The 22033-nt window shown below is 61.9% G+C and overlaps 1 long non-coding RNA gene across 1 annotated transcript; it reads left to right on the top strand.

Moving 5' to 3' along the window:
- Positions 1-2785: 2785 nt before the first annotated feature.
- On the top strand, positions 2786-5055 carry LOC138067300 (uncharacterized). The gene is made up of 3 exons (XR_011141178.1): positions 2786-2911; positions 4212-4453; positions 4726-5055. It is a non-coding gene; the product is annotated as an uncharacterized lncRNA (long non-coding RNA).
- Positions 5056-22033: the final 16978 nt, after the last annotated feature.

The raw sequence follows: 22033 nt of genomic DNA, 5'->3' as shown, positions 1-22033 counted from the left end.
AGATGGGGTTAACATGTCCTGGAAACCACACAGGACGTGTCTAAGGGGAGGAAGGGAAAGGAGAAAGACTGCAACGAGGAGGCCTAAGGCAGATGTAAGGCAGCAAAGATAATGGCAAACTGATACTAGCTCAGAGAGCCCGACACGGGCCTGTACGAACTCGGAGCGGTCCCGTAGGAGCCCGTAGGGCCCAGCACGAGTCCGTTGGAGCCCCTGGGGCCCAGTGCGGGCCCGTACCAGCCCACAGGGCCTGGCATGGACCTGTACAAGCTCAGTGTGAGCCTGTACGAGCCCACAGAGCCTGGCACAAGCACGCAGAGCCTGGCGTGGGCTCGTACGAGCCCGTAGAGCGCTGTGCAGGACCGTACCAGCCCACAGAGCTCGGCACGGGCCCATATGTGCTCAGCATGGGGGCGTACAAGCCCATACAGCCCCAAACAGCTCTGTATGAGTCCACAGAGCCCCGTGCAGGCCCATAGAAGTCCACAGAGCCTGGCAAGGGCCCATACGAGCCCCTAGGGCCTGGCGCGGGCTCCTACGAGCTTGGCATGGGCCCCTACGAGCCCGTGGAGTCCCGTGGGGGTCTGTACGAGCCCGCAGAGCCCAGCAAGGGCTCGTACAAGCCTGCAGGGGCTGGCACAAGCCCATGTGAGCTCGGCACAGGGCTGTACAAGCCCCTAGAGCCCTGTTCAGGCTCTTAGAAGCCTGTAGAGCCTGGCACGGGCCTGTACAAGCTTGGCACAGGCCCATAGGAGCCTGGAGGGCCCAGCACAAGTCTGCACAAGCCCCTAGGGCCCGGCAGGGACCCACACCAGCTCAGCGGGGGCCTGGAGGAGCCCATACAGCCCCGTGTGGGTCTGTACGAGCCCGTGGAGCCCTGTGGGGGCCCGTAGGACCCTGCAGAGCCCGGCATGGACGCAAATGAGCCTGCAGGGCCTGGCGCGAGCCTGTATGACCTCAGCACAGGCCCGTACGAGCCCGTAGAGCCCTGTTCAGGCCCATAGAAACTCGTAGGCTTTTGACACTGTCTCCCATCACATCCTCCCAGGTAAACTCAGGAAGTGGGGGTTAGATGAGTGGCCGGTGAGGTGGACTGAGAACTGGCTGGATGGCCAAGCGCCGAGGGTTGTGGTCAGTGGTGCAGAGTCTAGTTGGAGGCCTGTAGCTAGCGGTGTCCCCCAGGGGTCAGTCCTGGGTCCACTCTTGTTCAATGTATTCATCAATGACCTGGAGGAAGGGACAGAGTGCACCCTCAGCAAGTTTGCTGATGATACTAAACTGGGGGGGAGTGGCTGGCACACCAGAAGACTGTGCTGCCATGGAGAGGGACCTGGGCAGGCTGGAGAGCTGGGTGGAGAGGAACCTCCTGAAGTTCAACAAAGGCAAGTGCAAGGTCCTGCACCTAGGCAGGAATAATCCCATGCACCAGTAGAGGCTGGGGGTTGACCTGTTGGAAAGTAGCTCTGCCGAGAAGGACCTGGGAGTGCTGGTGGGCAACAAGTGAAGCATGAGGCAGCAATGTGGCCTTGTGGCCAAGGAGGCCAATGGGATCGTGGGGTGCCTGAGGAAGAGTGTTGCCAGCAGGTGGAGGGAGGTGATGCTGCCCCTCTCCTCAGCCCTGGGGAGGAGGCCTCCCCTGGAGTCCTGGGTGCAGTTGTGGGCTCCCCAGGACAAGAGAGACATGGCACTACTGGAGAGAGTCCAGCGGAGGGCTACCAAGATGATTAGAGGGCTGGAGCATCTCTCCTCTGCAGAAAGGCTGCGAGAGCTGGGCCTGTTCAGCCTGGAGAAGAGAAGACTGAGAGGCGATCTCATCAATGTGTGCAAGTATCTGAAGGGTGGTGGTGGTGGGGGGGGTGTCGAGAGGATGAGGCCAGTCTCTTCTCCGTGGTGCCCAGTGACAGGACAAGAGGCAACGGGCACAAACCGAAGCACAGGCAGGTCCACCTGAACCTGAGGAAAAACTTCTCGACGGTGAGGGTGAGTGAGCACTGGCACAGGTTGCCCAGAGAGGTGGTGGAGTCTCCTTCGCTGGAGACATTCAAAACCTGACTGGATGCGATCCTGGGCAATACGCTCTAGAGGAGCCTGCTGGAGCAGGGGGGTTGGACTAGATGATCTCCAGAGGTCCCTGCCAACCTCAACCATGCTGTGACTCTGTGGAGCCGGGCGCGGGCCCCCCCGAGCTCAACGCGGGACTACACAAGCCCGCGGAGACCCGTGCGGGGCCGTAGGAGCCCCTCGGGCTGGACGAGGGGCTGGACAAGCTCCGCGCAAGCCCGCACGAGCCTGGGCAGGACTGTATGAGCTGGGGGAGAGCGGCCTGGGACCGGGCGAGCCCGTCGGGGGCGACCCGGGCCGGGAGGAGCTCGGCGGGGCCTCGACGTGGGTCACACGAGGCAGCGCCGCTTCCTGCCTGCCCTGCCCGCAGCCCCTGCCCTGCCCGCGCACGGCGCCTGCCCTCCCCGCTGCCCTCTGCCGCCGGCGACAGCCGACCGGGCGGCGACGGGCGGGAGGACACTGAGGGGGGACAGCGAGGGGGACACTGAGGGGGGACAGCGGGGACCGCGTCCCTGGCGCCGGCAGACCCGGACCCGGCCCCGCCGCCCGCCCGACCGCCCGCTCGGCGGCGCCCACGGCCGCCGGACGCCATCTCCGGCCTCTCTCCGCTCCCTCCCGCCCTCCGCCCGGGCCGCCGCGGGGATTGGCCGGCCGGGCCAGCTGCCTCTCGGCCATTGGAGGGCGCCTGCGCGCCGCCCGCCGCTGATTGGCGCCCCGCTCCCGCCTCTGGCCGGGGGTGGGGGGAGCGAGCGGCCGGCGGCGAAGATGGCGGCGGGGTGGCTGGCTGTGTGGTGGCGCCTGGCGGCGGCGGCCGGGTCCCGTCCTGTCGCGTCGCGTCGCGTCCTGTCTGGTGCGGTGGCGCGGCGCTGCTGGAGAGCGGCAGGCTGCGGGACGCGCGGCGGGTCGTGGCGCAGCCGGGCTCGGGGGCGGCGGGGGGGGCCGGGCCGGTCGCTCTCGCCTGGGCAACGCGCAACGGTTGTGGCAGCGCCGTTGGCAGCGCGGCGGGACCGAGCGGGACGTGCGCGATGGTGCCGGCCGCGAGCTGCTGGCAGCACCGGCGGGCGCCGCGGAGGAGCGAGCGCCGGCAGCGGAGCGCTGGGTGTCTGCGGGCGCTGTTTGCCGGCCCGTGCAGCGAGTGCCCGGCGGGCTGCGGGCGGCGCCGGAGGAGGGAGCGTTGGCAGCCGGCAGCCGGGCTGTCCGGAGCGCCGGGGAGGGGGCAGCGCTCGGGCAAGGGCTTCCCTGGCGGCCCCGAGGCGGCCGGGTGGCGCTTCCCGCCCCGCCGGGGGCTCGTCTGCTGCCGGGGGCGGCAGGTTTCCAGCGCGGCTGCCGCCCTCCCTCGGGCTTTCTTCGGGGGCGGGTGTTGGCAGGCTGGTTCCCAGCCCTGTGGGAGCCGCTGGAGCCTGGTGGTGGAGCGGCGTGTGGTGGCGCTGGCGCGGGGTCCTTCCTTGTCTGTCTGTCTGCCCGTGCAGAGCTTTCAGCCTTTGCTGTAGAAAGTGGAATCGGAGCGTATCATTTGGCCAGGGGGAAAAACCATCTCCTTGCCTGTGAAGCGTATAAGTAGAAGATGTGTTTTACTGGCGAGGCTGTTTTGGGGTTTCAGCTGCCTGGGGAGCTGAGAAGCGTAGTGGGAGCTGTGTCCTGTCTCTGCAAGATCTCTGTCTGCTTCCTTTGTGGCCGCTGGGAGCTGATGTGCTCACTGAGAGCTCGGTTGTGTTTCTCGGTTGTGTTTTCTGTTGCCTGGGTCAGCTCAACGTGGCCGCTTTGTCTGTCTGAGGGGGCAACTGGGGCGTGCAGCTCCCGCTGCCGGAGGGCTGTGGGGTGTTTCAGTTCCCAGTAGGTCATGACCGACTGGGTTACGCTCCCCGGGGCTCCTCTCCGCAGGTAAGGCCGGTGGGAATGTCTCGTGCCAGGGGAAGGGGCTCTCTGGGACAGCTCTGGCTGGGCTGCAGTGCACTGGAGCATAGGAGGGACTGGAGGACTTTGGACTTGCTTCTCTTTGGCTTTGCTTTTTGGAGTTGTTGGAGCTCCCTTGCCTTTTTAGTGAAGCAAGGGGCACTAAAGAGGAGAGGGAGTGTGAGTTGTGTGCAAGAGATGCTGTTGCTGTGCTGTGGTGCAGTGCCAGACTCGAGAGAGGGTCTCTCCTTTTCTAGGTGTCTGGACGTCCCCTGCAGCCCACGCAGTAGGAACGATGTGTCCCCTCGGCATTTCTGTACTGTGCCGGCGCCTTCTCCCTGAAGGCAGGCCTCTTGGTGTTCAGCGCTGTCGCCTTGCACACGAAGGAGGAGGAGAAACGGGCCTGAGCTGCGTATGGGAGGAAGAGGCTTTTTGCCCATCCCTGGCACCGCGCAGAGAGCAGCGGCGCTCGGGCTCCTTCCGAGACCTTTGAGGCCTGGTAGGTGCCAGACAAGCTATGGCTCTGGTTTTGATTTATTTCATTATTATTATTGTTTTTTCATATTTGGGGCCACTAGTTGTGTGCGTTTCTGCTCTGTTTTCAGCAGGAGCCGTGCTCTGTGGATGCACTGAAGGCCAGAAGGCAGAGCCGCAGCGCGCAGAGCCCCAGCGCCCGCTCCCCAGGGGGGGACGCGGGGTCGGGCCCGAGTGTTGAGAGAGGGAAAGTGCCTGGTCCTGCTCTTTCTTAAGAGCTCTGTTTTGTTTTCCTAGGTGCTGGTTGCTGGCAAGAGCTGCTCTTTCATCTCTTGCCCACCCCTCCTGCAGCTCTCTGGGGCCCCAGCTTCAGACTCCAGCTGCACTGAGGAAGTGACCTGCTTTCCCAGAGACCCCCCCCCCCCGCCACCCGAAGGAGCAAGAATCCGGCTTTGGCCTTCACGCACCCCTCCAGGAGCTGCCGCAGCAGGAAGGCGGCCTGCGCCTGCCAGCTCGTCCTGCTCCCCAGGAAGCGCCAAGTGGGACTCGGGCACGGTGGCACCGCGCGAAGGTGTTTGGGCTCTGGGCAATAAAGCTTGGCGCGAGCCCCAGCTGAGGCGAGGTGCCACGTGCTGTGTTCTGTGCGCGGTCTCTGTTCACGCCTGCTCGCAGCTTGCCGAAGGCTGCGTTCTCCCTGCTCGGGGAAGAGCTCCTGGCTGCAGCGCTGGAGCGGAGAGGGGGCAGCCGGCAGCCGGGGCCATCTCGCTGCAGTAGGTGAGAGCTCCTGTCCCAAGGGGCTGTTTCTCCTGGCCCCCAGGTTGGCCCTTCCTTTGAGCAGGGGCCCTGGCAGCCCAGCTCCAGCCCGGGAGGCAGCGGGGAAGGCCGGGGCGACGAGGGAGCAGCGAGCGCTCCTTGGCCTCAGGGCTTTGTGTGGGGGCAGCCGCTGGGCAGGGCTTTTTTGTGCCCCCACCAAAGCCCTGAGGCTGGGGAGTGGGGGGGGTCTGGGCTGAGGCCTGCCCCTGCTGCCCTTAAAGGCAAGGTTGAGAGGCTCTGGGTGCTCTTCATGGAACCTTGCCTTTAAGGGCAGTGGGGGGCGTGGGGGCCAGGCCTGGCCCCCATTGGGCCACACCCCCCCCGGGAGCCAGTGGGGGCCCTGGAGGCCCCTGGGCTCCCTAGCCTAAGAGACTTGTGTGGGGACAGAAATTCAGCAAGGCTTTTTTGCCCCCACACAAGTCTCTCAGGCTAGGGAGCCCAGGGGCCTCCAGGGCCCCCATTGGGCCAGGCCGGCCCCTGCCCCCCGGGGGAGCCAATCGGGTCCAGGCCTGCCCCCGACGCCCACCACTGCCCTTAAAGGCAGGGCTGGGAGACTTTCAGAGTCTTCAAGTCTCTGGGGGCTCTCCAAGTTACTGGAAGAACCACCTCAGGGACTCAGCCCAACTGGGAGACCTGAAGAAGAAAGGTCTCCCAGGTGGGCGGACTCCCTGAGGTTGGTCTTCCAGGTACTTGGAGCTCCTTAATGTCTTCCTCAGTGCCTCCTGGTTCCCTTCAGAGCCCCCAGAGACTTTAAGACTCTGACAGCCCCTAGGGACTTGTAAGGAACGCAGCTGACCTGGGAGCCCTGCAGAAGAGAGGTCTCCCAGGTGGGCTGAGTCCCTGAGGTTGGTCTTCCAGTTACACTGAGGGACTTGGGAAGAAATTAAGGAACTCCAAGCTACTTGAAGAGCACCCTGAGGCTTGAAGACTCTGACAGTCTCCCAAGCCTGCCTTTAAGGGCAGGGGTGGGTGTCGGGGGCCGGCCTCGACCCGCCCGGCTCCCCCGGGGGGCAGGGGCAGGCCTGGCCCCACTGGAGCCGCTCCCACTCCAGGGAGCTGCTCGGGGCAAAAAAGCGCCGCGGCCTCGCTGTGCCTGGGGCGCCCTCGCTGCTCGGCCACGTGCCCCCAGCCGAGTTGACGCCCAAACCTTGGCTGTCACGAGGAACGCCCACGTCCAGCCGCGGAAAGGTCGGGGCCCCGGGGACCTAGATGGCCCCGCAGCGGCCGTGGCTGCTTTCTCCACCGCCTGGGGGCCCGGCCGGGCCGGCAACGCTGCTCTCCCTGGAGAGGAGGCTGCTCTCCCCCTTGGGCTCCGGGATCGGGTCCCTGGGGGCTGGGGGCCGGGCCCGGCCGTCTCGCTGACTCCGCTGGCGCTGCCGCAGGGCCGGGCGGGCTGCAAGGGAAAGACAAGAGCCCTTGGGGGCCCGTCCTCTGCCCGGCTGCTGACGGCTGAGCTGCCGGGCGCTGCCCGGCCGGAGAGGGCTCCGCGGGCACAGGACCGCGGCTCCCTCCTCTTCCTCCTCCTGGTGCTGGGCAGGGCAAGGGGATCGCTGCCAAACTCCTCTGCCTCCTGCCTGCCTGCAGGTGCTGCACGAGCCCCTCCCCGCCTGGCTGGGGTGAAGCCAGCAGGGTGCAGTGCGGGGGGGCTCTGGGGTGCCCCACAAGACAATCCAAGCATCGAGGGCGCTCCGAAAGGCAACCCGAGGAGCCGGGGGCGCACGGAGAAGCGAGCGGCGGGCCGAGGAACCAAACGGAGGGCTCTGAGGTGCTCTGGAAGGGGAAAAACACAAACAAACAAACAAACAAACAAACCACCCCCAAGGCTCTGGGGAGCCAAAAAGCAAACCCCAGGGCTCCAGCACATCCCCACAGGCGAGCAGAAACATCTCAGACGCTTCAAAAGGCAAACCGAAGCCTAGAGGGCTCTCAAAGAGCTACTACCATGGGGCTCCAGAAAAAGCACCCCGAGGTGGCTAGAGCACCCTGCAGAGCACCCCAAGTGCTCTGGGGTGCCCCAAAAGGCACCCCCAGGGGTGTAGGGTGCTCCAAAAGCCAAGCTGAGGTTCCAGAGGCCCCCTGAAAGGCAACCTGAGGGGTCAGGGGCACCCTGAAAGGTACCCCAATCACTCTGGGGTGCAAGGAAAGGCACTCCAAAGGGGGCCCAGGGGGCCCCAAAATACACACCAACAGGCCCAGGACATACCTAAAAGGACAAGAAATGGGTCTGTGGTGCCCCAAAAGCCACATCCCAAGCTCTGGGGCGCACCAAAAGGCACAGCAAGGGGACCAGCAGGCACTGAAAAGCACACCAAGGGGTCTGGGTGACCCCAAAAAGCACACCGAGGGACCTTGGGCACCCTGGACGGCACACCGAAGGGCTGAGGCACTCCGAAAGAAACACCGGGGGGTCCGCGCGGCCCAAGCAGCACAGCGAGAGGCCAGGAAAGCCCTGAAAGACGCGGCAAACACTCTGCGGGGCACCAAAAGTGACACCGAGGGCTCCAGGGCAGCCCCAAACGTGCAACGGGGGCACCGGGGAGCAACCACAGCCCCACTCGGGGCTCAGGCTGCACCGAAACGCCCACCGAGGAGCCCGGGGCAGCAGGAGAAAACTGCTGAGGGCGCCAGGCCTCTCCGAAAGGCCCAACGTGGGGCCAGGGGCACCCCAAAAGCCACAACCTCCAGCCCAGCAGACAGCAAACTGCGCATACAAATGGGCCTGGGACACCCCAAAAGCCACAGCCAGAGCTCTGCGGAGCACAACAACGCACACCAAGGGCACAGGGCAGCACCCAAAGGCACCCTCAGCAGGGGCTGGCACCCCACAAGGCACACCCAAGCTTTGGGGCACCCTGAAACGCACCCCGAGCAGCCAAGGACACACCGCAAGGCAGACAAAAGGCGCCCAGGGCACCCCCAGAAGCACAACAAGGCCTCCGCAGCACCCCAAAAGCCACAACGACCCCCCTGGGACCTACCAAAAACCACACTACATGGCTCTGCGGTGCCCCAAAAGCCACATCCACAGCCCTGGGCTGCCCCAAAAGCCACACCAAGGGGCCCAGCGCACACCAAAAGGCACCCTCAGCACCTCTAAGCACCCCAAAAGGCTCACCAGACGGCTCCACGGCACCCCCACACGCACCCCGAGGGCCCTGGGCGCACCAAAAGGCACGGGCAGGCACCCGCGACGCACCAACACGCCCATCGAGCTCCCTGGGCCACCAGGAGAGCCACAACCAGGGGCCGCAGAGGCACCACAAGGCACAGCCAGGCCTCTGCGAGCAACCACACGCACCTCACAAGCCCTGGCCAGCACCAAAAGACACCCCCGAGGGCCCAGGACACCCCCAAAGGGGCAACGAGGCCTCCGACGAGCGCCCCAACCCCCTTCCAAGGGCCATCGGCAACCCTAACGGCACTGCAAAGGTCTCCAGGCAGCCACCGACCCCACACCAAGGCACCCAGCGGACACCACAAAGCACACCCAGGGCTCCCGCTGCCCTCCCAGAGCACACCCATACGGCCGGGCCACCCCCAAAGGCCCCCAAGACGCCAGCGCAGCACCCAGAGGCACACCGAATGCCCTGGGGAGCACCAGCGGGCACCACGAGGGCTCTGGGGCGTCCCCAGAGGGGCAGCGATGGGTCTGGGCAGCACCACGGGGCACCTGAAGAGCCCTGCGGCGGGCACAAACGCACACCGAGGGGTCAAGGACAACGCAAAAAGCACAACATGGGGTCTGGGCACCCCCCAAAGCTACCCCGAGGGTCGCAGGTGCCCCAAAAGGCACACCAAATGACTCAGAGGCACCACAACAGACAGACCAAGGGGGCTGGGATGGGGCCAAAAACCACCCCCAGGAGTGTGCGGCACCCCAGAGGGCACACGGAGGGCCTCGGCCGGGCCACCTCCAAAAGAGCCCCAATGAGACCGCAGAGCCCCTCCAAGCTCGCCCAAGCCTGCAGAGCCTACCACAAGGCCGTCCGAGCACGCAGAGCCTGATACGAAGCTGTCCAGGCCGCACCCAAAGGCACGCGGAGGCTCCACGGCCGCCCTCGAAGGCACGCAGAGGATCCCCAACTCACCAGAACGACACTCTGACGCTCCCCGATCTTGTAGAACGACACTCGGAGGCTCCCTGGCCGCACCCAAAGGCAGTCGGAAGCTCCTCAGCCTCCTACGACACTCCGAGGCTGCCCGGTCTCCTACGACGATCCTCGGAAGCTGCCCGGTCTCCTACAACGACACGCGGATGCTCCCCTGACTCGAAGGCGACACTCGGATGCTGCCCAGTCTCCTAGAACGACATGCACAGGCTCCCCGGCTGCACCGAAAGGGACGAGGAGGCTCCCTGGCCGCACCCAAAGGCACGTGGAGGATACCCGGCTTCCTAGAACAAAACTAGATGCTCCCCGGCTGCTCCAAAAAGCACACAGAGGATCCTCCGCTTCCTAGAACAACGCTCCGAGGCTCCCCGGTCTCTAGAACGAAGTTCAGAGGCTGCACGGCCGCACCCAAAGGCACGCGGAGCCGGACCGGTCGACTGAAATGACACTCGGAGGCTGCCTGGCTTCCAAGAATGACGCTCCGAGGCTGCCCGGTCTCCTAGAACAACACTCGCAGGTTGCCCAGCTGCACCCAAACGCACGTGCACGTTTCCTGGCTTCCTAGAACGACACGCGGAGGCTCCCTGGCCGCACCCAAAGGCACACGGAGGCTCCCTGGCTGCACCCAAAGGCACACGGAGGCTCCCCAATCTCCTAGAAAGACACTCACAGGCTTCCTGGTCTCTTAGAACAAAATTCAGAGGCTGTTTGGCCGCACCCAATGGCACACGGAGGCTCCCTGGTCTCCTAGAACGACACTCGGAGGCTTCCCAGTCTCCTAGAACGACATTTAGAGGCTCCTCGGCCTCTTAGGATGACACTCGCAGGCTCCCTGGCCGCACTGAAAGGCAGGCAGAGGCTCCCCAGCCGCACCAAAAGGAACGCGGAGGCTGCCCGGCCTCCTCGAACGACACGCGGAGGCTGCCTGGCCGCACCCAAGGGCACGCGGATGCTGCCCGCTCTCCTACAACGATACTCGGAGGCTCCCTGGCCACACTGCAAGGTTCGTGGACGCTGCTCGGTTTCCTGCAACGACACGCGGAGGCTCCCCGCTCTCCTAGAACAACACGCGGAGGCTGCCTGGCCTCCTACAACGACACGCCAAGGCTTCCTGGCTGAACCGGACGCACACAAAGGCACGAGGAGGCTCCTCGGATGCACCCAAAGGCACGTGGAGGCTGCCCGGCCTCCTACAATGACACTCGGAGGCTCCCCGCTCTGCTTGAACCACATTCAGATGCTGTCCGGCCCTACCAAAAGACACGCAGTGGCTAACCGGCTTCCTAAAACGACACTCAGACGCTGCTCAGTCTCCTACAACCACACGCGGAGGCTGCCCGCTCCACTAGACCGACACGCCGAGGCTGCTCGGCCTCCTACAACGACACTCCGAGGCTGCTTGGACATCCCCAAAGGCACATGGAGGTTGTCCGCTCTCCTACAACGACGCTCAAAGGCTGCCTGGACGTACCGAAACATGTGCGGAGCCTCCCCGGCCACACCTAAAGACACGCACAGGATCTCTGGCCGCACCCAAAGGCACGGGGAGGCTCCCCGGCCTCCTAGAACGACACTCGGAGACTACCCGGCCTCCTAGACTGACACTCCGAGGCTGCCCGGCCGTACCCAAAGGTAGGAGGAGGCTCCCCGGCTGCACAGAAAGGCACGCGGAGGCTCCCCGGCCTCCCCGAACGATACTCGGAGGCTGCCCGCTCTCCTGGAATCACACTGGCAGGCTGCCTGGCCGGACCAAAAGACAAGTGGAGGCTCCCTAGTCTCCTGCAACCACACTCAGAGGCTGCCCGGCCGCACCCAAAGGCACACAGAGGCCGCCCAGCTGCACCCAAAGGCACGTGAAGCTTTCCCGGCCTCCTACAACCACACCCCGAGGCTGCCCGCTCTCCTAGAAAGACACGTGGAGGCTCCCCAGCCTGCTAGAACGACACTCCGAGGCTGCCCGGCCGCACCCAAAGGCCTGCGGAGGCTGCCCGGACGCTCACAAAGGCACGTGGAGGCTGCCTGGCCGAACCAAAAGGTATGTGGAGGCTCTCCGGCCTCCTACAACGACACTCCGAGGCTGCCCCGAGGCGCCAAAAGGCACACGGAGGTTCCCTAGTCTACGACACGCGCAGGCTGCCCATTCTCGGATCGGTGGAGTAGTTCTGGCCCTGGTGGAGTGCTTTCAGCACCAACGGAGTGCTTTTAGGCTTGGCGCAGTGGTTTCAGCCCCGACGCAGTGGTTTTCGGCTCGGCGGAGTGGTTTCAGCCCCGATGGAGTGCTTTTTGGCTCGGCGGAGTGGTTTCAGGCCCTGACAGAGTGGTTTTAGGCTTGGCGCAGTGGTTTTAATGTCGACGGAGTGGTTTTGGCCCTGGCGGAGCAGTTTCAACCCTGACGCGGTGGTTTTCGGCTCGGCAAAGTGGTCTCAGCCCCGACAGAGCGGTTTTGGTCCTGGCACAGTGGTTTCAGCCCCGACGGAGCGGTTTTCGGCTCGGTGGAGTGGTTTCAGCCCCGTCGGAGTGGTTTTCGGCCTGACGCAGTGGTTTTAGGCTCGGCAGAGTGGTTTTGGCCCCGACAGAGTGGTTTCAGGCTTGGCGGAGGGGTTTCAGCCCCGACACAGTAGTTTCAGTCTTGGCAGAGTGGTTTAAAGGTCAGATGAGTGCTTTTGGCCCTGGCGGAGTGGTTTCCGCCCCAACGCAGTGGTTTTGGCCCTGGCAGAGCAGTTTCAGCCCTGATGAGGTGGTTTTCGGCTTTGTGGAGTGGTTTCAGCACTGGTGGAGTGGTTTCGGCCCTGACGCAGTGGTTTTCGGCTCGGCAGAGTGGTTTCAGCCCTGACGGAGTGGTTTTAGGCTTGATGGAGTGGTTTTAAGGTCACTCGAGTGGTTTTGGCCCTGGCAGAGCAGTTTCAGCCCTGATGAGGTGGTTTTCGGCTTTGTGGAGTGGTTTCAGCCCTGACGGAGTGGTTTCGGCCCTGACGCAGTGGTTTTCGGCTCGGCAGAGTGGTTTCAGCCCTGACGGAGTGGTTTTAGGCTTGATGGAGTGGTTTTAAGGTCACTCGAGTGGTTTTGGCCCTGGCGGAGCAGTTTCAGCCCTGATGAGGTGGTTTTCGGCTTTGTGGAGTGGTTTCAGCACTGGTGGAGTGGTTTCGGCCCTGACGCAGTGGTTTTCGGCTCGGCAGAGTGGTTTCAGCCCTGACGGAGTGGTTTTAGGCTTGATGGTGTGGTTTTAAGGTCAGCCGAGTGGTTTTAGCCCTGGCAGAGTGGTTTCAGCCCCGATGCAGTGGTTTTAGGTTCGGAGGAGTGGTTTTGCTGTTGGCGGAGTGTTTTTGGCACTGGCGTAGTGGTTTCAGCCCCGACGCAGTGGTTTTGGCCCCAACGGAGTTGTTTTAGGCTCGGCGGAGTGGTTTCAGCCCTGATGCAGTGGTTTCAGCCGCGACGCAGTGGTTTCAGCACTGGTGGAGTGGTTTTGGCCCCGACGCAGTGGTTTTAGGCTCAGTGGGGTGGTTTTAAGGTCAGCCGAGTGGTTTTGGCACTGGCGGAGTGGCTTCAGCCCCGACGGAGTGGTTTTCGGCTCGGCGGAGTGGTTTTGGCCCCGACGGAGTTTTTTAGGCTCGGCGGAGTGGTTTCAGCTCCGACGCAGTGGTTTTAGGATTCACAGAGTGGTTTCAGCCCCGTCGCAGTGGTTTTTGGCTCAGGGGAGTGATTTCAGCCCCGACACAGTGGTTTTAGGCTCGGCGGAGTGTTTTCAGCCCTGATGGTGTGATTTTAGGCTTGATGTAGTGGTTTTGGCCCTGGCGGAGTGGTTTCAGCCCTGACGCAGTGGTATTCGGCTTTGCGGAGTGGTTTCAGGCCCCGATGGAGTGGTTTTCACCCTGACCAAGTTCTTTTCGGCTCGGCGGAGTGGTTTTAGGCTTGGCGGAGTGGTTTTAGGCTTGGCGGAGTGGTTTCAGCCCTGACGGAGTGGTTTTCCCCCTGACGCCGTGGTTTTCGGCTTGGCGGAGTTGTTTCAGCCCCGAAGGAGTGGTTTTCGACCTGATGGAGTGGTTTTAGGCTCGGCGCAGTGGTTTCAGGCTCGGCGCAGTGGTTTCAGCCCTGACGGAGTGGTTTCAGGCTTGGCGGAGTGATTTCACCCCCGACGCAGCGGCTTTAGCCTTGACGGAGTGGTTTTAAGGTGAGCTGGGTGATTTTGGCCCTGGCGGAGTGGTTTTCGACCTGACAGAGTGGTGTTAGGCTTGGCGCAGTGGTTTTGGCCCCGACGGAGTGCTTTCAGGCTTGGCGGAGTGGTTTCCGCCCCAACGCAGTGGTTTTCGACCTCATGGAGTAGTTTAAGGCTCGGCCCAGTGGTTTTGGCCCCGACGGAGTTGTTTTAGGCTCGGTGGAGTGGTTTAGGCCCCCAAGGAGTGCTTTTGGCCCCGACGGAGTGGTTTCAGGCTTGGCGGAGTGATTTCAGCCCCAACACAGTGGTTTTCGGCTCGGCGGAGTGGTTTTAGGCTTGACGGAGTGGTTTTAAGGTGAGCTGGGTGGTTTTCAGCCTGGCGGAGTGGTTTCAGCCCCAACACAGTGGTTTTCATCTTGGCGGAGTGGTTTCAGCCCCGACGCAGTGGTTTTAGGCTCGGCGCAGTGGTTTTAATATCGGCGGAGTGTTTTTGGCCCTGGTGGAGTCCTTTTCGGCCTGACGCAGCAATTTCCACCCCGACGGAGTGGTTTTGGTCCTGGCACAGTGGTTTCCGCCCCGACGGAGTGGTTTTAGGCTTGATGGAGTGGTTTCCACCCCGACGGAGTGGTTTCAGGCTTGGCGGAGTGCTTTTCGGCTTGGTGGAGTGGTTTCAGGTCCGACGCAGTGGTTTCAGCACTGATGGAGTGGTTTCAGCCCCGACGGAGTGGTTTTCGGCTTGATGGAGCGGTTTCAGCCCTGACGGAGTGGTTTTCAGCTTGATGGAGCGGTTTCAGCCCCGACGGAGTACTTTTCGGCTTGATGGAGCGGTTTCAGCCCCGACGGAGCGGTTTTAGGCTCAGCGGAGTGGTTTTAAGGTCAGTCGAGTGGTTTTAGCCCTGGCAGAGTGGTTTCAGCCCTGATGCAGTGGTTTTCGGCTTTGTGGAGTGGTTTCAGCCCTGACGCGGTGGTTTTAGGCTCGGCGGAGTGGTTTTAATGTTGGCAGAGTGTTTTTGGCCCTGGCGGACTGGTTTCAGCCGCGACGCAGTGGTTTCAGCACTGGTGGAGTGGTTTTGGCCCCGACACAGTGGTTTCGGCACTGGTGGAGTGGTTTTGGCCCCGACGCAGTGGCTTTAGGCTTGGTGGAGTGGTCTCAGCCCCGATGGAGTGGTTTTCGGCCTGGCGGAGTGGTCTCAGCCCCGACGGAGTGGTTTTCGACCTGACGCAGTGGTTTTAGACTCGGCCCTGACGGAGTGGTTTCAGCCCAGACCAAGTGGTTTTTGACCTGATGGAGTGTTTTTAGGCTAGACAGAGTGGTTTCAGCCCCGTTGCAGTGGTTTAAGGCTCGGCGGAGTGGTTTCAGCCCGACAGAGTGGTTTTCGGCTCGGCGCAGTGGTTTCAGCCCCGACGGAGTGGTTTTCGGCTTGGTGGAGTGGTTTCAGCCCCGACGCAGTGGTTTCAGCCCCGACGGAGTGGTTTTCGGCTTTGCGGAGTGGTTTCAGCCCCAACGCAGTGGTTTTCGACCTCATGGAGTGGTTTTAGGCTCGGCGCAGTGGTTTCAGCCCCGACGCAGTGGTTTTCGGCTCGGCGGAGTGGTTTCAGCCCGACAGAGTGGTTTTCGGCTCGGCGCAGTGGTTTCAGCCCCGACGGAGTGGTTTTCGGCTTGGTGGAGTGGTTTCAGCCCCGACGCAGTGGTTTCAGCCCCGACGCAGTGGTTTTCGGCTCGGCGGAGTGGTTTCAGCCCCGATGGAGTGCTTTTTGGCTCGGCGGAGTGGTTTCAGGCCCTGACAGAGTGGTTTTAGGCTTGGCGCAGTGGTTTTAATGTCGACGGAGTGGTTTTGGCCCTGGCGGAGCAGTTTCAACCCTGACGCGGTGGTTTTCGGCTCGGCAAAGTGGTCTCAGCCCCGACAGAGCGGTTTTGGTCCTGGCACAGTGGTTTCAGCCCCGACGGAGCGGTTTTCGGCTCGGTGGAGTGGTTTCAGCCCCGTCGGAGTGGTTTTCGGCCTGACGCAGTGGTTTTAGGCTCGGCAGAGTGGTTTTGGCCCCGACAGAGTGGTTTCAGGCTTGGCGGAGGGGTTTCAGCCCCGACACAGTAGTTTCAGTCTTGGCAGAGTGGTTTAAAGGTCAGATGAGTGCTTTTGGCCCTGGCGGAGTGGTTTCCGCCCCAACGCAGTGGTTTTGGCCCTGGCAGAGCAGTTTCAGCCCTGATGAGGTGGTTTTCGGCTTTGTGGAGTGGTTTCAGCACTGGTGGAGTGGTTTCGGCCCTGACGCAGTGGTTTTCGGCTCGGCAGAGTGGTTTCAGCCCTGACGGAGTGGTTTTAGGCTTGATGGAGTGGTTTTAAGGTCACTCGAGTGGTTTTGGCCCTGGCAGAGCAGTTTCAGCCCTGATGAGGTGGTTTTCGGCTTTGTGGAGTGGTTTCAGCCCTGACGGAGTGGTTTCGGCCCTGACGCAGTGGTTTTCGGCTCGGCAGAGTGGTTTCAGCCCTGACGGAGTGGTTTTAGGCTTGATGGAGTGGTTTTAAGGTCACTCGAGTGGTTTTGGCCCTGGCGGAGCAGTTTCAGCCCTGATGAGGTGGTTTTCGGCTTTGTGGAGTGGTTTCAGCACTGGTGGAGTGGTTTCGGCCCTGACGCAGTGGTTTTCGGCTCGGCAGAGTGGTTTCAGCCCTGACGGAGTGGTTTTAGGCTTGATGGTGTGGTTTTAAGGTCAGCCGAGTGGTTTTAGCCCTGGCAGAGTGGTTTCAGCCCCGATGCAGTGGTTTTAGGTTCGGAGGAGTGGTTTTGCTGTTGGCGGAGTGTTTTTGGCACTGGCGTAGTGGTTTCAGCCCCGACGCAGTGGTTTTGGCCCCAACGGAGTTGTTTTAGGCTCGGCGGAGTGGTTTCAGCCCTGATGCAGTGGTTTCAGCCGCGACGCAGTGGTTTCAGCACTGGTGGAGTGGTTTTGGCCCCGACGCAGTGGTTTTAGGCTCAGTGGGGTGGTTTTAAGGTCAGCCGAGTGGTTTTGGCACTGGCGGAGTGGCTTCAGCCCCGACGGAGTGGTTTTCGGCTCGGCGGAGTGGTTTTGGCCCCGACGGAGTTTTTTAGGCTCGGCGGAGTGGTTTCAGCTCCGACGCAGTGGTTTTAGGATTCACAGAGTGGTTTCAGCCCCGTCGCAGTGGTTTTTGGCTCAGGGGAGTGATTTCAGCCCCGACACAGTGGTTTTAGGCTCGGCGGAGTGTTTTCAGCCCTGATGGTGTGATTTTAGGCTTGATGTAGTGGTTTTGGCCCTGGCGGAGTGGTTTCAGCCCTGACGCAGTGGTATTCGGCTTTGCGGAGTGGTTTCAGGCCCCGATGGAGTGGTTTTCACCCTGACCAAGTTCTTTTCGGCTCGGCGGAGTGGTTTTAGGCTTGGCGGAGTGGTTTTAGGCTTGGCGGAGTTGTTTCAGCCCCGAAGGAGTGGTTTTCGACCTGATGGAGTGGTTTTAGGCTCGGCGCAGTGGTTTCAGGCTCGGCGCAGTGGTTTCAGCCCTGACGGAGTGGTTTCAGGCTTGGCGGAGTGATTTCACCCCCGACGCAGCGGCTTTAGCCTTGACGGAGTGGTTTTAAGGTGAGCTGGGTGATTTTGGCCCTGGCGGAGTGGTTTTCGACCTGACAGAGTGGTGTTAGGCTTGGCGCAGTGGTTTTGGCCCCGACGGAGTGCTTTCAGGCTTGGCGGAGTGGTTTCCGCCCCAACGCAGTGGTTTTCGACCTCATGGAGTAGTTTAAGGCTCGGCCCAGTGGTTTTGGCCCCGACGGAGTTGTTTTAGGCTCGGCGGAGTGGTTTAGGCCCCCAAGGAGTGCTTTTGGCCCCGACGGAGTGGTTTCAGGCTTGGCGGAGTGATTTCAGCCCCAACACAGTGGTTTTCGGCTCGGCGGAGTGGTTTTAGGCTTGACGGAGTGGTTTTAAGGTGAGCTGGGTGGTTTTCAGCCTGGCGGAGTGGTTTCAGCCCCAACACAGTGGTTTTCATCTTGGCGGAGTGGTTTCAGCCCCGACGCAGTGGTTTTAGGCTCGGCGCAGTGGTTTTAATATCGGCGGAGTGTTTTTGGCCCTGGTGGAGTCCTTTTCGGCCTGACGCAGCAATTTCCACCCCGACGGAGTGGTTTTGGTCCTGGCACAGTGGTTTCCGCCCCGACGGAGTGGTTTTAGGCTTGATGGAGTGGTTTCCACCCCGACGGAGTGGTTTCAGGCTTGGCGGAGTGCTTTTCGGCTTGGTGGAGTGGTTTCAGGTCCGACGCAGTGGTTTCAGCACTGATGGAGTGGTTTCAGCCCCGACGGAGTGGTTTTCGGCTTGATGGAGCGGTTTCAGCCCTGACGGAGTGGTTTTCAGCTTGATGGAGCGGTTTCAGCCCCGACGGAGTACTTTTCGGCTTGATGGAGCGGTTTCAGCCCCGACGGAGCGGTTTTAGGCTCAGCGGAGTGGTTTTAAGGTCAGTCGAGTGGTTTTAGCCCTGGCAGAGTGGTTTCAGCCCTGATGCAGTGGTTTTCGGCTTTGTGGAGTGGTTTCAGCCCTGACGCGGTGGTTTTAGGCTCGGCGGAGTGGTTTTAATGTTGGCAGAGTGTTTTTGGCCCTGGCGGACTGGTTTCAGCCGCGACGCAGTGGTTTCAGCACTGGTGGAGTGGTTTTGGCCCCGACACAGTGGTTTCGGCACTGGTGGAGTGGTTTTGGCCCCGACGCAGTGGCTTTAGGCTTGGTGGAGTGGTCTCAGCCCCGATGGAGTGGTTTTCGGCCTGGCGGAGTGGTCTCAGCCCCGACGGAGTGGTTTTCGACCTGACGCAGTGGTTTTAGACTCGGCCCTGACGGAGTGGTTTCAGCCCAGACCAAGTGGTTTTTGACCTGATGGAGTGTTTTTAGGCTAGACAGAGTGGTTTCAGCCCCGTTGCAGTGGTTTAAGGCTCGGCGGAGTGGTTTCAGCCCGACAGAGTGGTTTTCGGCTCAGCGCAGTGGTTTCAGCCCCGACGGAGTGGTTTTCGGCTTGGTGGAGTGGTTTCAGCCCCGACGCAGTGGTTTCAGCCCCGACGGAGTGGTTTTCGGCTTTGCGGAGTGGTTTCAGCCCCAACGCAGTGGTTTTCGACCTCATGGAGTGGTTTTAGGCTCGGCGCAGTGGTTTCAGCCCCGACGCAGTGGTTTTCGGCTCGGCGGAGTGGTTTCAGCCCGACAGAGTGGTTTTCGGCTCGGCGCAGTGGTTTCAGCCCCGACGGAGTGGTTTTTGGCTTGGTGGAGTGGTTTCAGCCCCGACGCAGTGGTTTTGGCCCCAACGGAGTGGTTTTCGGCTTTGCGGAGTGGTTTCAGCCCCGACGCAGTGGTTTCAGCCCCGACGGAGTGGTTTTCGGCTTTGCGGAGTGGTTTCAGCCCCAACGCAGTGGTTTTCGACCTCATGGAGTGGTTTTAGGCTCGGCGCAGTGGTTTCAGCCCCGACGCAGTGGTTTTCGGCTCGGCGGAGTGGTTTCAGCCCCGACGCAGTGGTTTCAGGCTTGATGGAGTGGTTTTGGCCCCAACGGAGTGGTTTTCGGCTCGGCGGAGTGGTTTCAGCCCCGACGAAGTGGTTTCAGCACTGGTGGAGTGGTTTTGGCCCCGACGGAGTGGTTTTAGGCTTGATGGAGCGGTTTCAGCCCCGACGGAATGGTTTTCAGCTCAGTGGAGCGGTTTCAGCCCCAACGGAGTGGTTTTCAGCTCAGTGGAGCGGTTTCAGCCCCGACGGAGTGGTTTTCGGCTCGGCAGAGTGGTTTCAGCCCCGACGGAGTGGTTTTCGGCTTTGTGGAGCGGTTTCAGCCCCGACGGAGTGGTTTTAGGCTTGGCGGAGTGGTTTCAGCCCCGACGCAGTGGTTTTCGGCTCGGCGGAGTGGTTTCAGCCCCGACGCAGTGGTTTCAGCCCCGACGGAGTGGTTTTCGGCTTTGCGGAGTGGTTTCAGCCCCAACGCAGTGGTTTTCGACCTCATGGAGTGGTTTTAGGCTCGGCGCAGTGGTTTCAGCCCCGACGCAGTGGTTTTAGGCTCGGCAGAGTGGTTTCGGCCCCAATGGAGTGGTTTTGGCCCCGACGGAGTGGTTTCAGGCTTGGCGGAGTGATTTCACCTCCGACGCAGTGGTTTGAGCTCCAAGGCAGTAGTTTCAGGCCTGATGGAGTGGTTTTAAGGTCAGCCGAGTGCTTTTGGCCCTGGCGGAGTGGTTTCAGGCCTGACGCAGTGGTTTTAGGCTCAGCGGAGTGATTTCGGCCCCGACGGAGTGGTTTTGGTCCTGGCACAGTGGTATCCGCCCCGACGGAGTGGTTTTAGGCTTGATGGAGTGGTTTCAGCAACGACGCAGTGGTGTCAGGCTTGGCGGAGTGGTTTTGGCCCCGACGCAGTGTTTTAGGCTCGGCGGAGTGGTTTTAAGGTCAGTCGAGTGGTTTTGGCCCTGGTGGAGTGGTTTTAAGGTCAGCCGAGTGGTTTTGGCCCTGGCAGAGTGGTTTCAGCCCTGACGCAGTGGTTTCAGGCTCGGCGGAGTGGTTTCAGCCCTGACGGAGTGGTTTTAGGCTTGGCGTAGTGGTTTTAATGTCGACGGAGTGGTTTTAGCCCTGGTGGAACGCTTTCAGCCCCGACGCAGTCGTTTTGGCCCTGCTGGAGTGCTTTCCGGCCTGACGCAGTGGTTTACAGCCTGACGGAGCAGTTTCCGCCCCAGCACAGTGGTTTCAGCCCCGACGGAGGGGTTTTAGGCTCGGCAGAGTGGTTCCGGCCCTGACGGAATGGTTTTAATGTCAGCGGAGGGGTTTCGGCCCTGGCGGAGTGGTTTTCCACCTGACGCAGTGGTTTTAGGCTTGGCGGAGTGGTTTCAGCCCTGTCGCACTGCCTTTAGGCTCGGCGGAGTGGTTTCTGCCCCGACGGAGTGGTTTTAGGCTTGATGTAGTGGTTTTACTGTCGGAGGAGTGGTTTCGGCCCTGGCACAGTGGTTTCGGCCCCGACGGAATGGTTTCAGCCCCGACGGAATGGTTTCAGCCCCGACGGAATGGTTTCAGCCCCGACGGAATGGTTTCAGCCCCGACAGAGTGGTTTTCGGCCTGATGGAGTGGTTTTCGGCCTGATGGAGTGGTTTCGGCCCCGGCGGAGTGGTTTCGGCCCCGGCGGAGCGGTTTCGGCCCCGGCGGAGCGGTTTCGGCCCCGGCGGAGCGGTTTCGGCCCCGGCGGAGCGGTTTCGGCCCCGGCGGAGCGGTTTCGGCCCCGGCGGAGCGGTTTCGGCCCCGGCGGAGCGGTTTCGGCCCCGGCGGAGCGGTTTCGGCCCCGGCGGAGCGGTTTCGGCCCCGGCGGAGCGGTTTCGGCCCCGGCGGAGCGGTTTCTGCAACGACGCAGTGCTTTTAGGCTTGATGGAGTGGTTTTAAGGTCAGACGAGTGGTTTTGGCCCTGGCGGAGTGGTTTCAGCCCCGACGCAGTGGTTTCAGGCTTGGCGCAGTGGTTTCAGCACTGCTGGAGTGGTTTTGGCCCCGACGGAGTTATTTTGGGCCTGACGCAGTAGTTTCAGCCCCGACGCAGTGGTTTTAGGCTTGATGGAGTGGTTTCAGCCCCGACGCAGTCGTTTTAGCCCTGGCAGAGTGGTTTCAGCCCCAATGCAGTGCTTTTAGGCTCAGTGGAGTGGTTCTAGGCTCGGCGGAGTGGTTTTCCACCTGACGCAGTGGTTTTAGGCTCGGCGGAGTGGTTTTCCACCTGACGCAGTGGTTTTAGGCTCGGTGGAGTGGTTTCAGCCCCGACGGAGTGGATTTGGCCCTGGCGCAGTGGTTTCAGCCCCGATGCAGTGCTTTTAGGCTCGGCGGAGGGGTTTTAAGGTCAGATGAGTGGTTTTGGCCTCGGCGGAGTGCTTTCAACCCCGACAGAGTGCTTTTCGGCTTCACGGAGGGGTTTCAGCCCCGACACAGTGCTTTTCGGCTTCACGGAGGGGTTTCAGCCCCGACACAGTGCTTTTCGGCTTCACGGAGGGGTTTCAGCCCCGACACAGTGCTTTTCGGCTTCACGGAGCGGTTTCAGCCCCGACACAGTGCTTTTCGGCTTCACGGAGCGGTTTCAGCCCCGACGGAGCGGTTTCAGCACTGGTGGAGTGGTTTTGGCCCCGACGGAGTTGTTTTCGGCTCGGCGGAGTGGTTTTAGGCCTGACGCAGTGGTTTCAGGCTCGGCGGAGTCGTTTCAGGCCTGACGCAGTGGTTTCAGGCTCGGCGGAGTGCTTTTAGGCTTGGTGCAGTGGTTTTAATGTCGACGGAGTGGTTTTAGCCCTGGTGGAACGCTTTCAGGTTTTGGCCCTGCTGGAGTGCTTTCCGGCCTGACGCAGTGGTTTACAGCCTGACGGAGCAGTTTCCGCCCCAGCACAGTGGTTTCAGCCCCGACAGAGTGGTTTTAGGCTCGGCGGAGTGGTTTCAGCCCCGACGGAGTGGTTTTAGGCTTGATGTAGTGGTTTTACTGTCGGAGGAGTGGTTTTGGCCCTGGCACAGTGGTTTCGGCCCTGGCACAGTGGTTTCAGCCCCGACGGAGTGGTTTCAGCCCCGACGGAGTGGTTTTCGG

This window comes from Struthio camelus, chromosome 5 (assembly GCF_040807025.1).
Source record: "Struthio camelus isolate bStrCam1 chromosome 5, bStrCam1.hap1, whole genome shotgun sequence".
NCBI lineage: Eukaryota > Metazoa > Chordata > Aves > Struthioniformes > Struthionidae > Struthio > Struthio camelus.
Note: the sequence above shows the minus strand (reverse complement) of the source record. Positions and strands in the feature narration are given on the sequence as shown.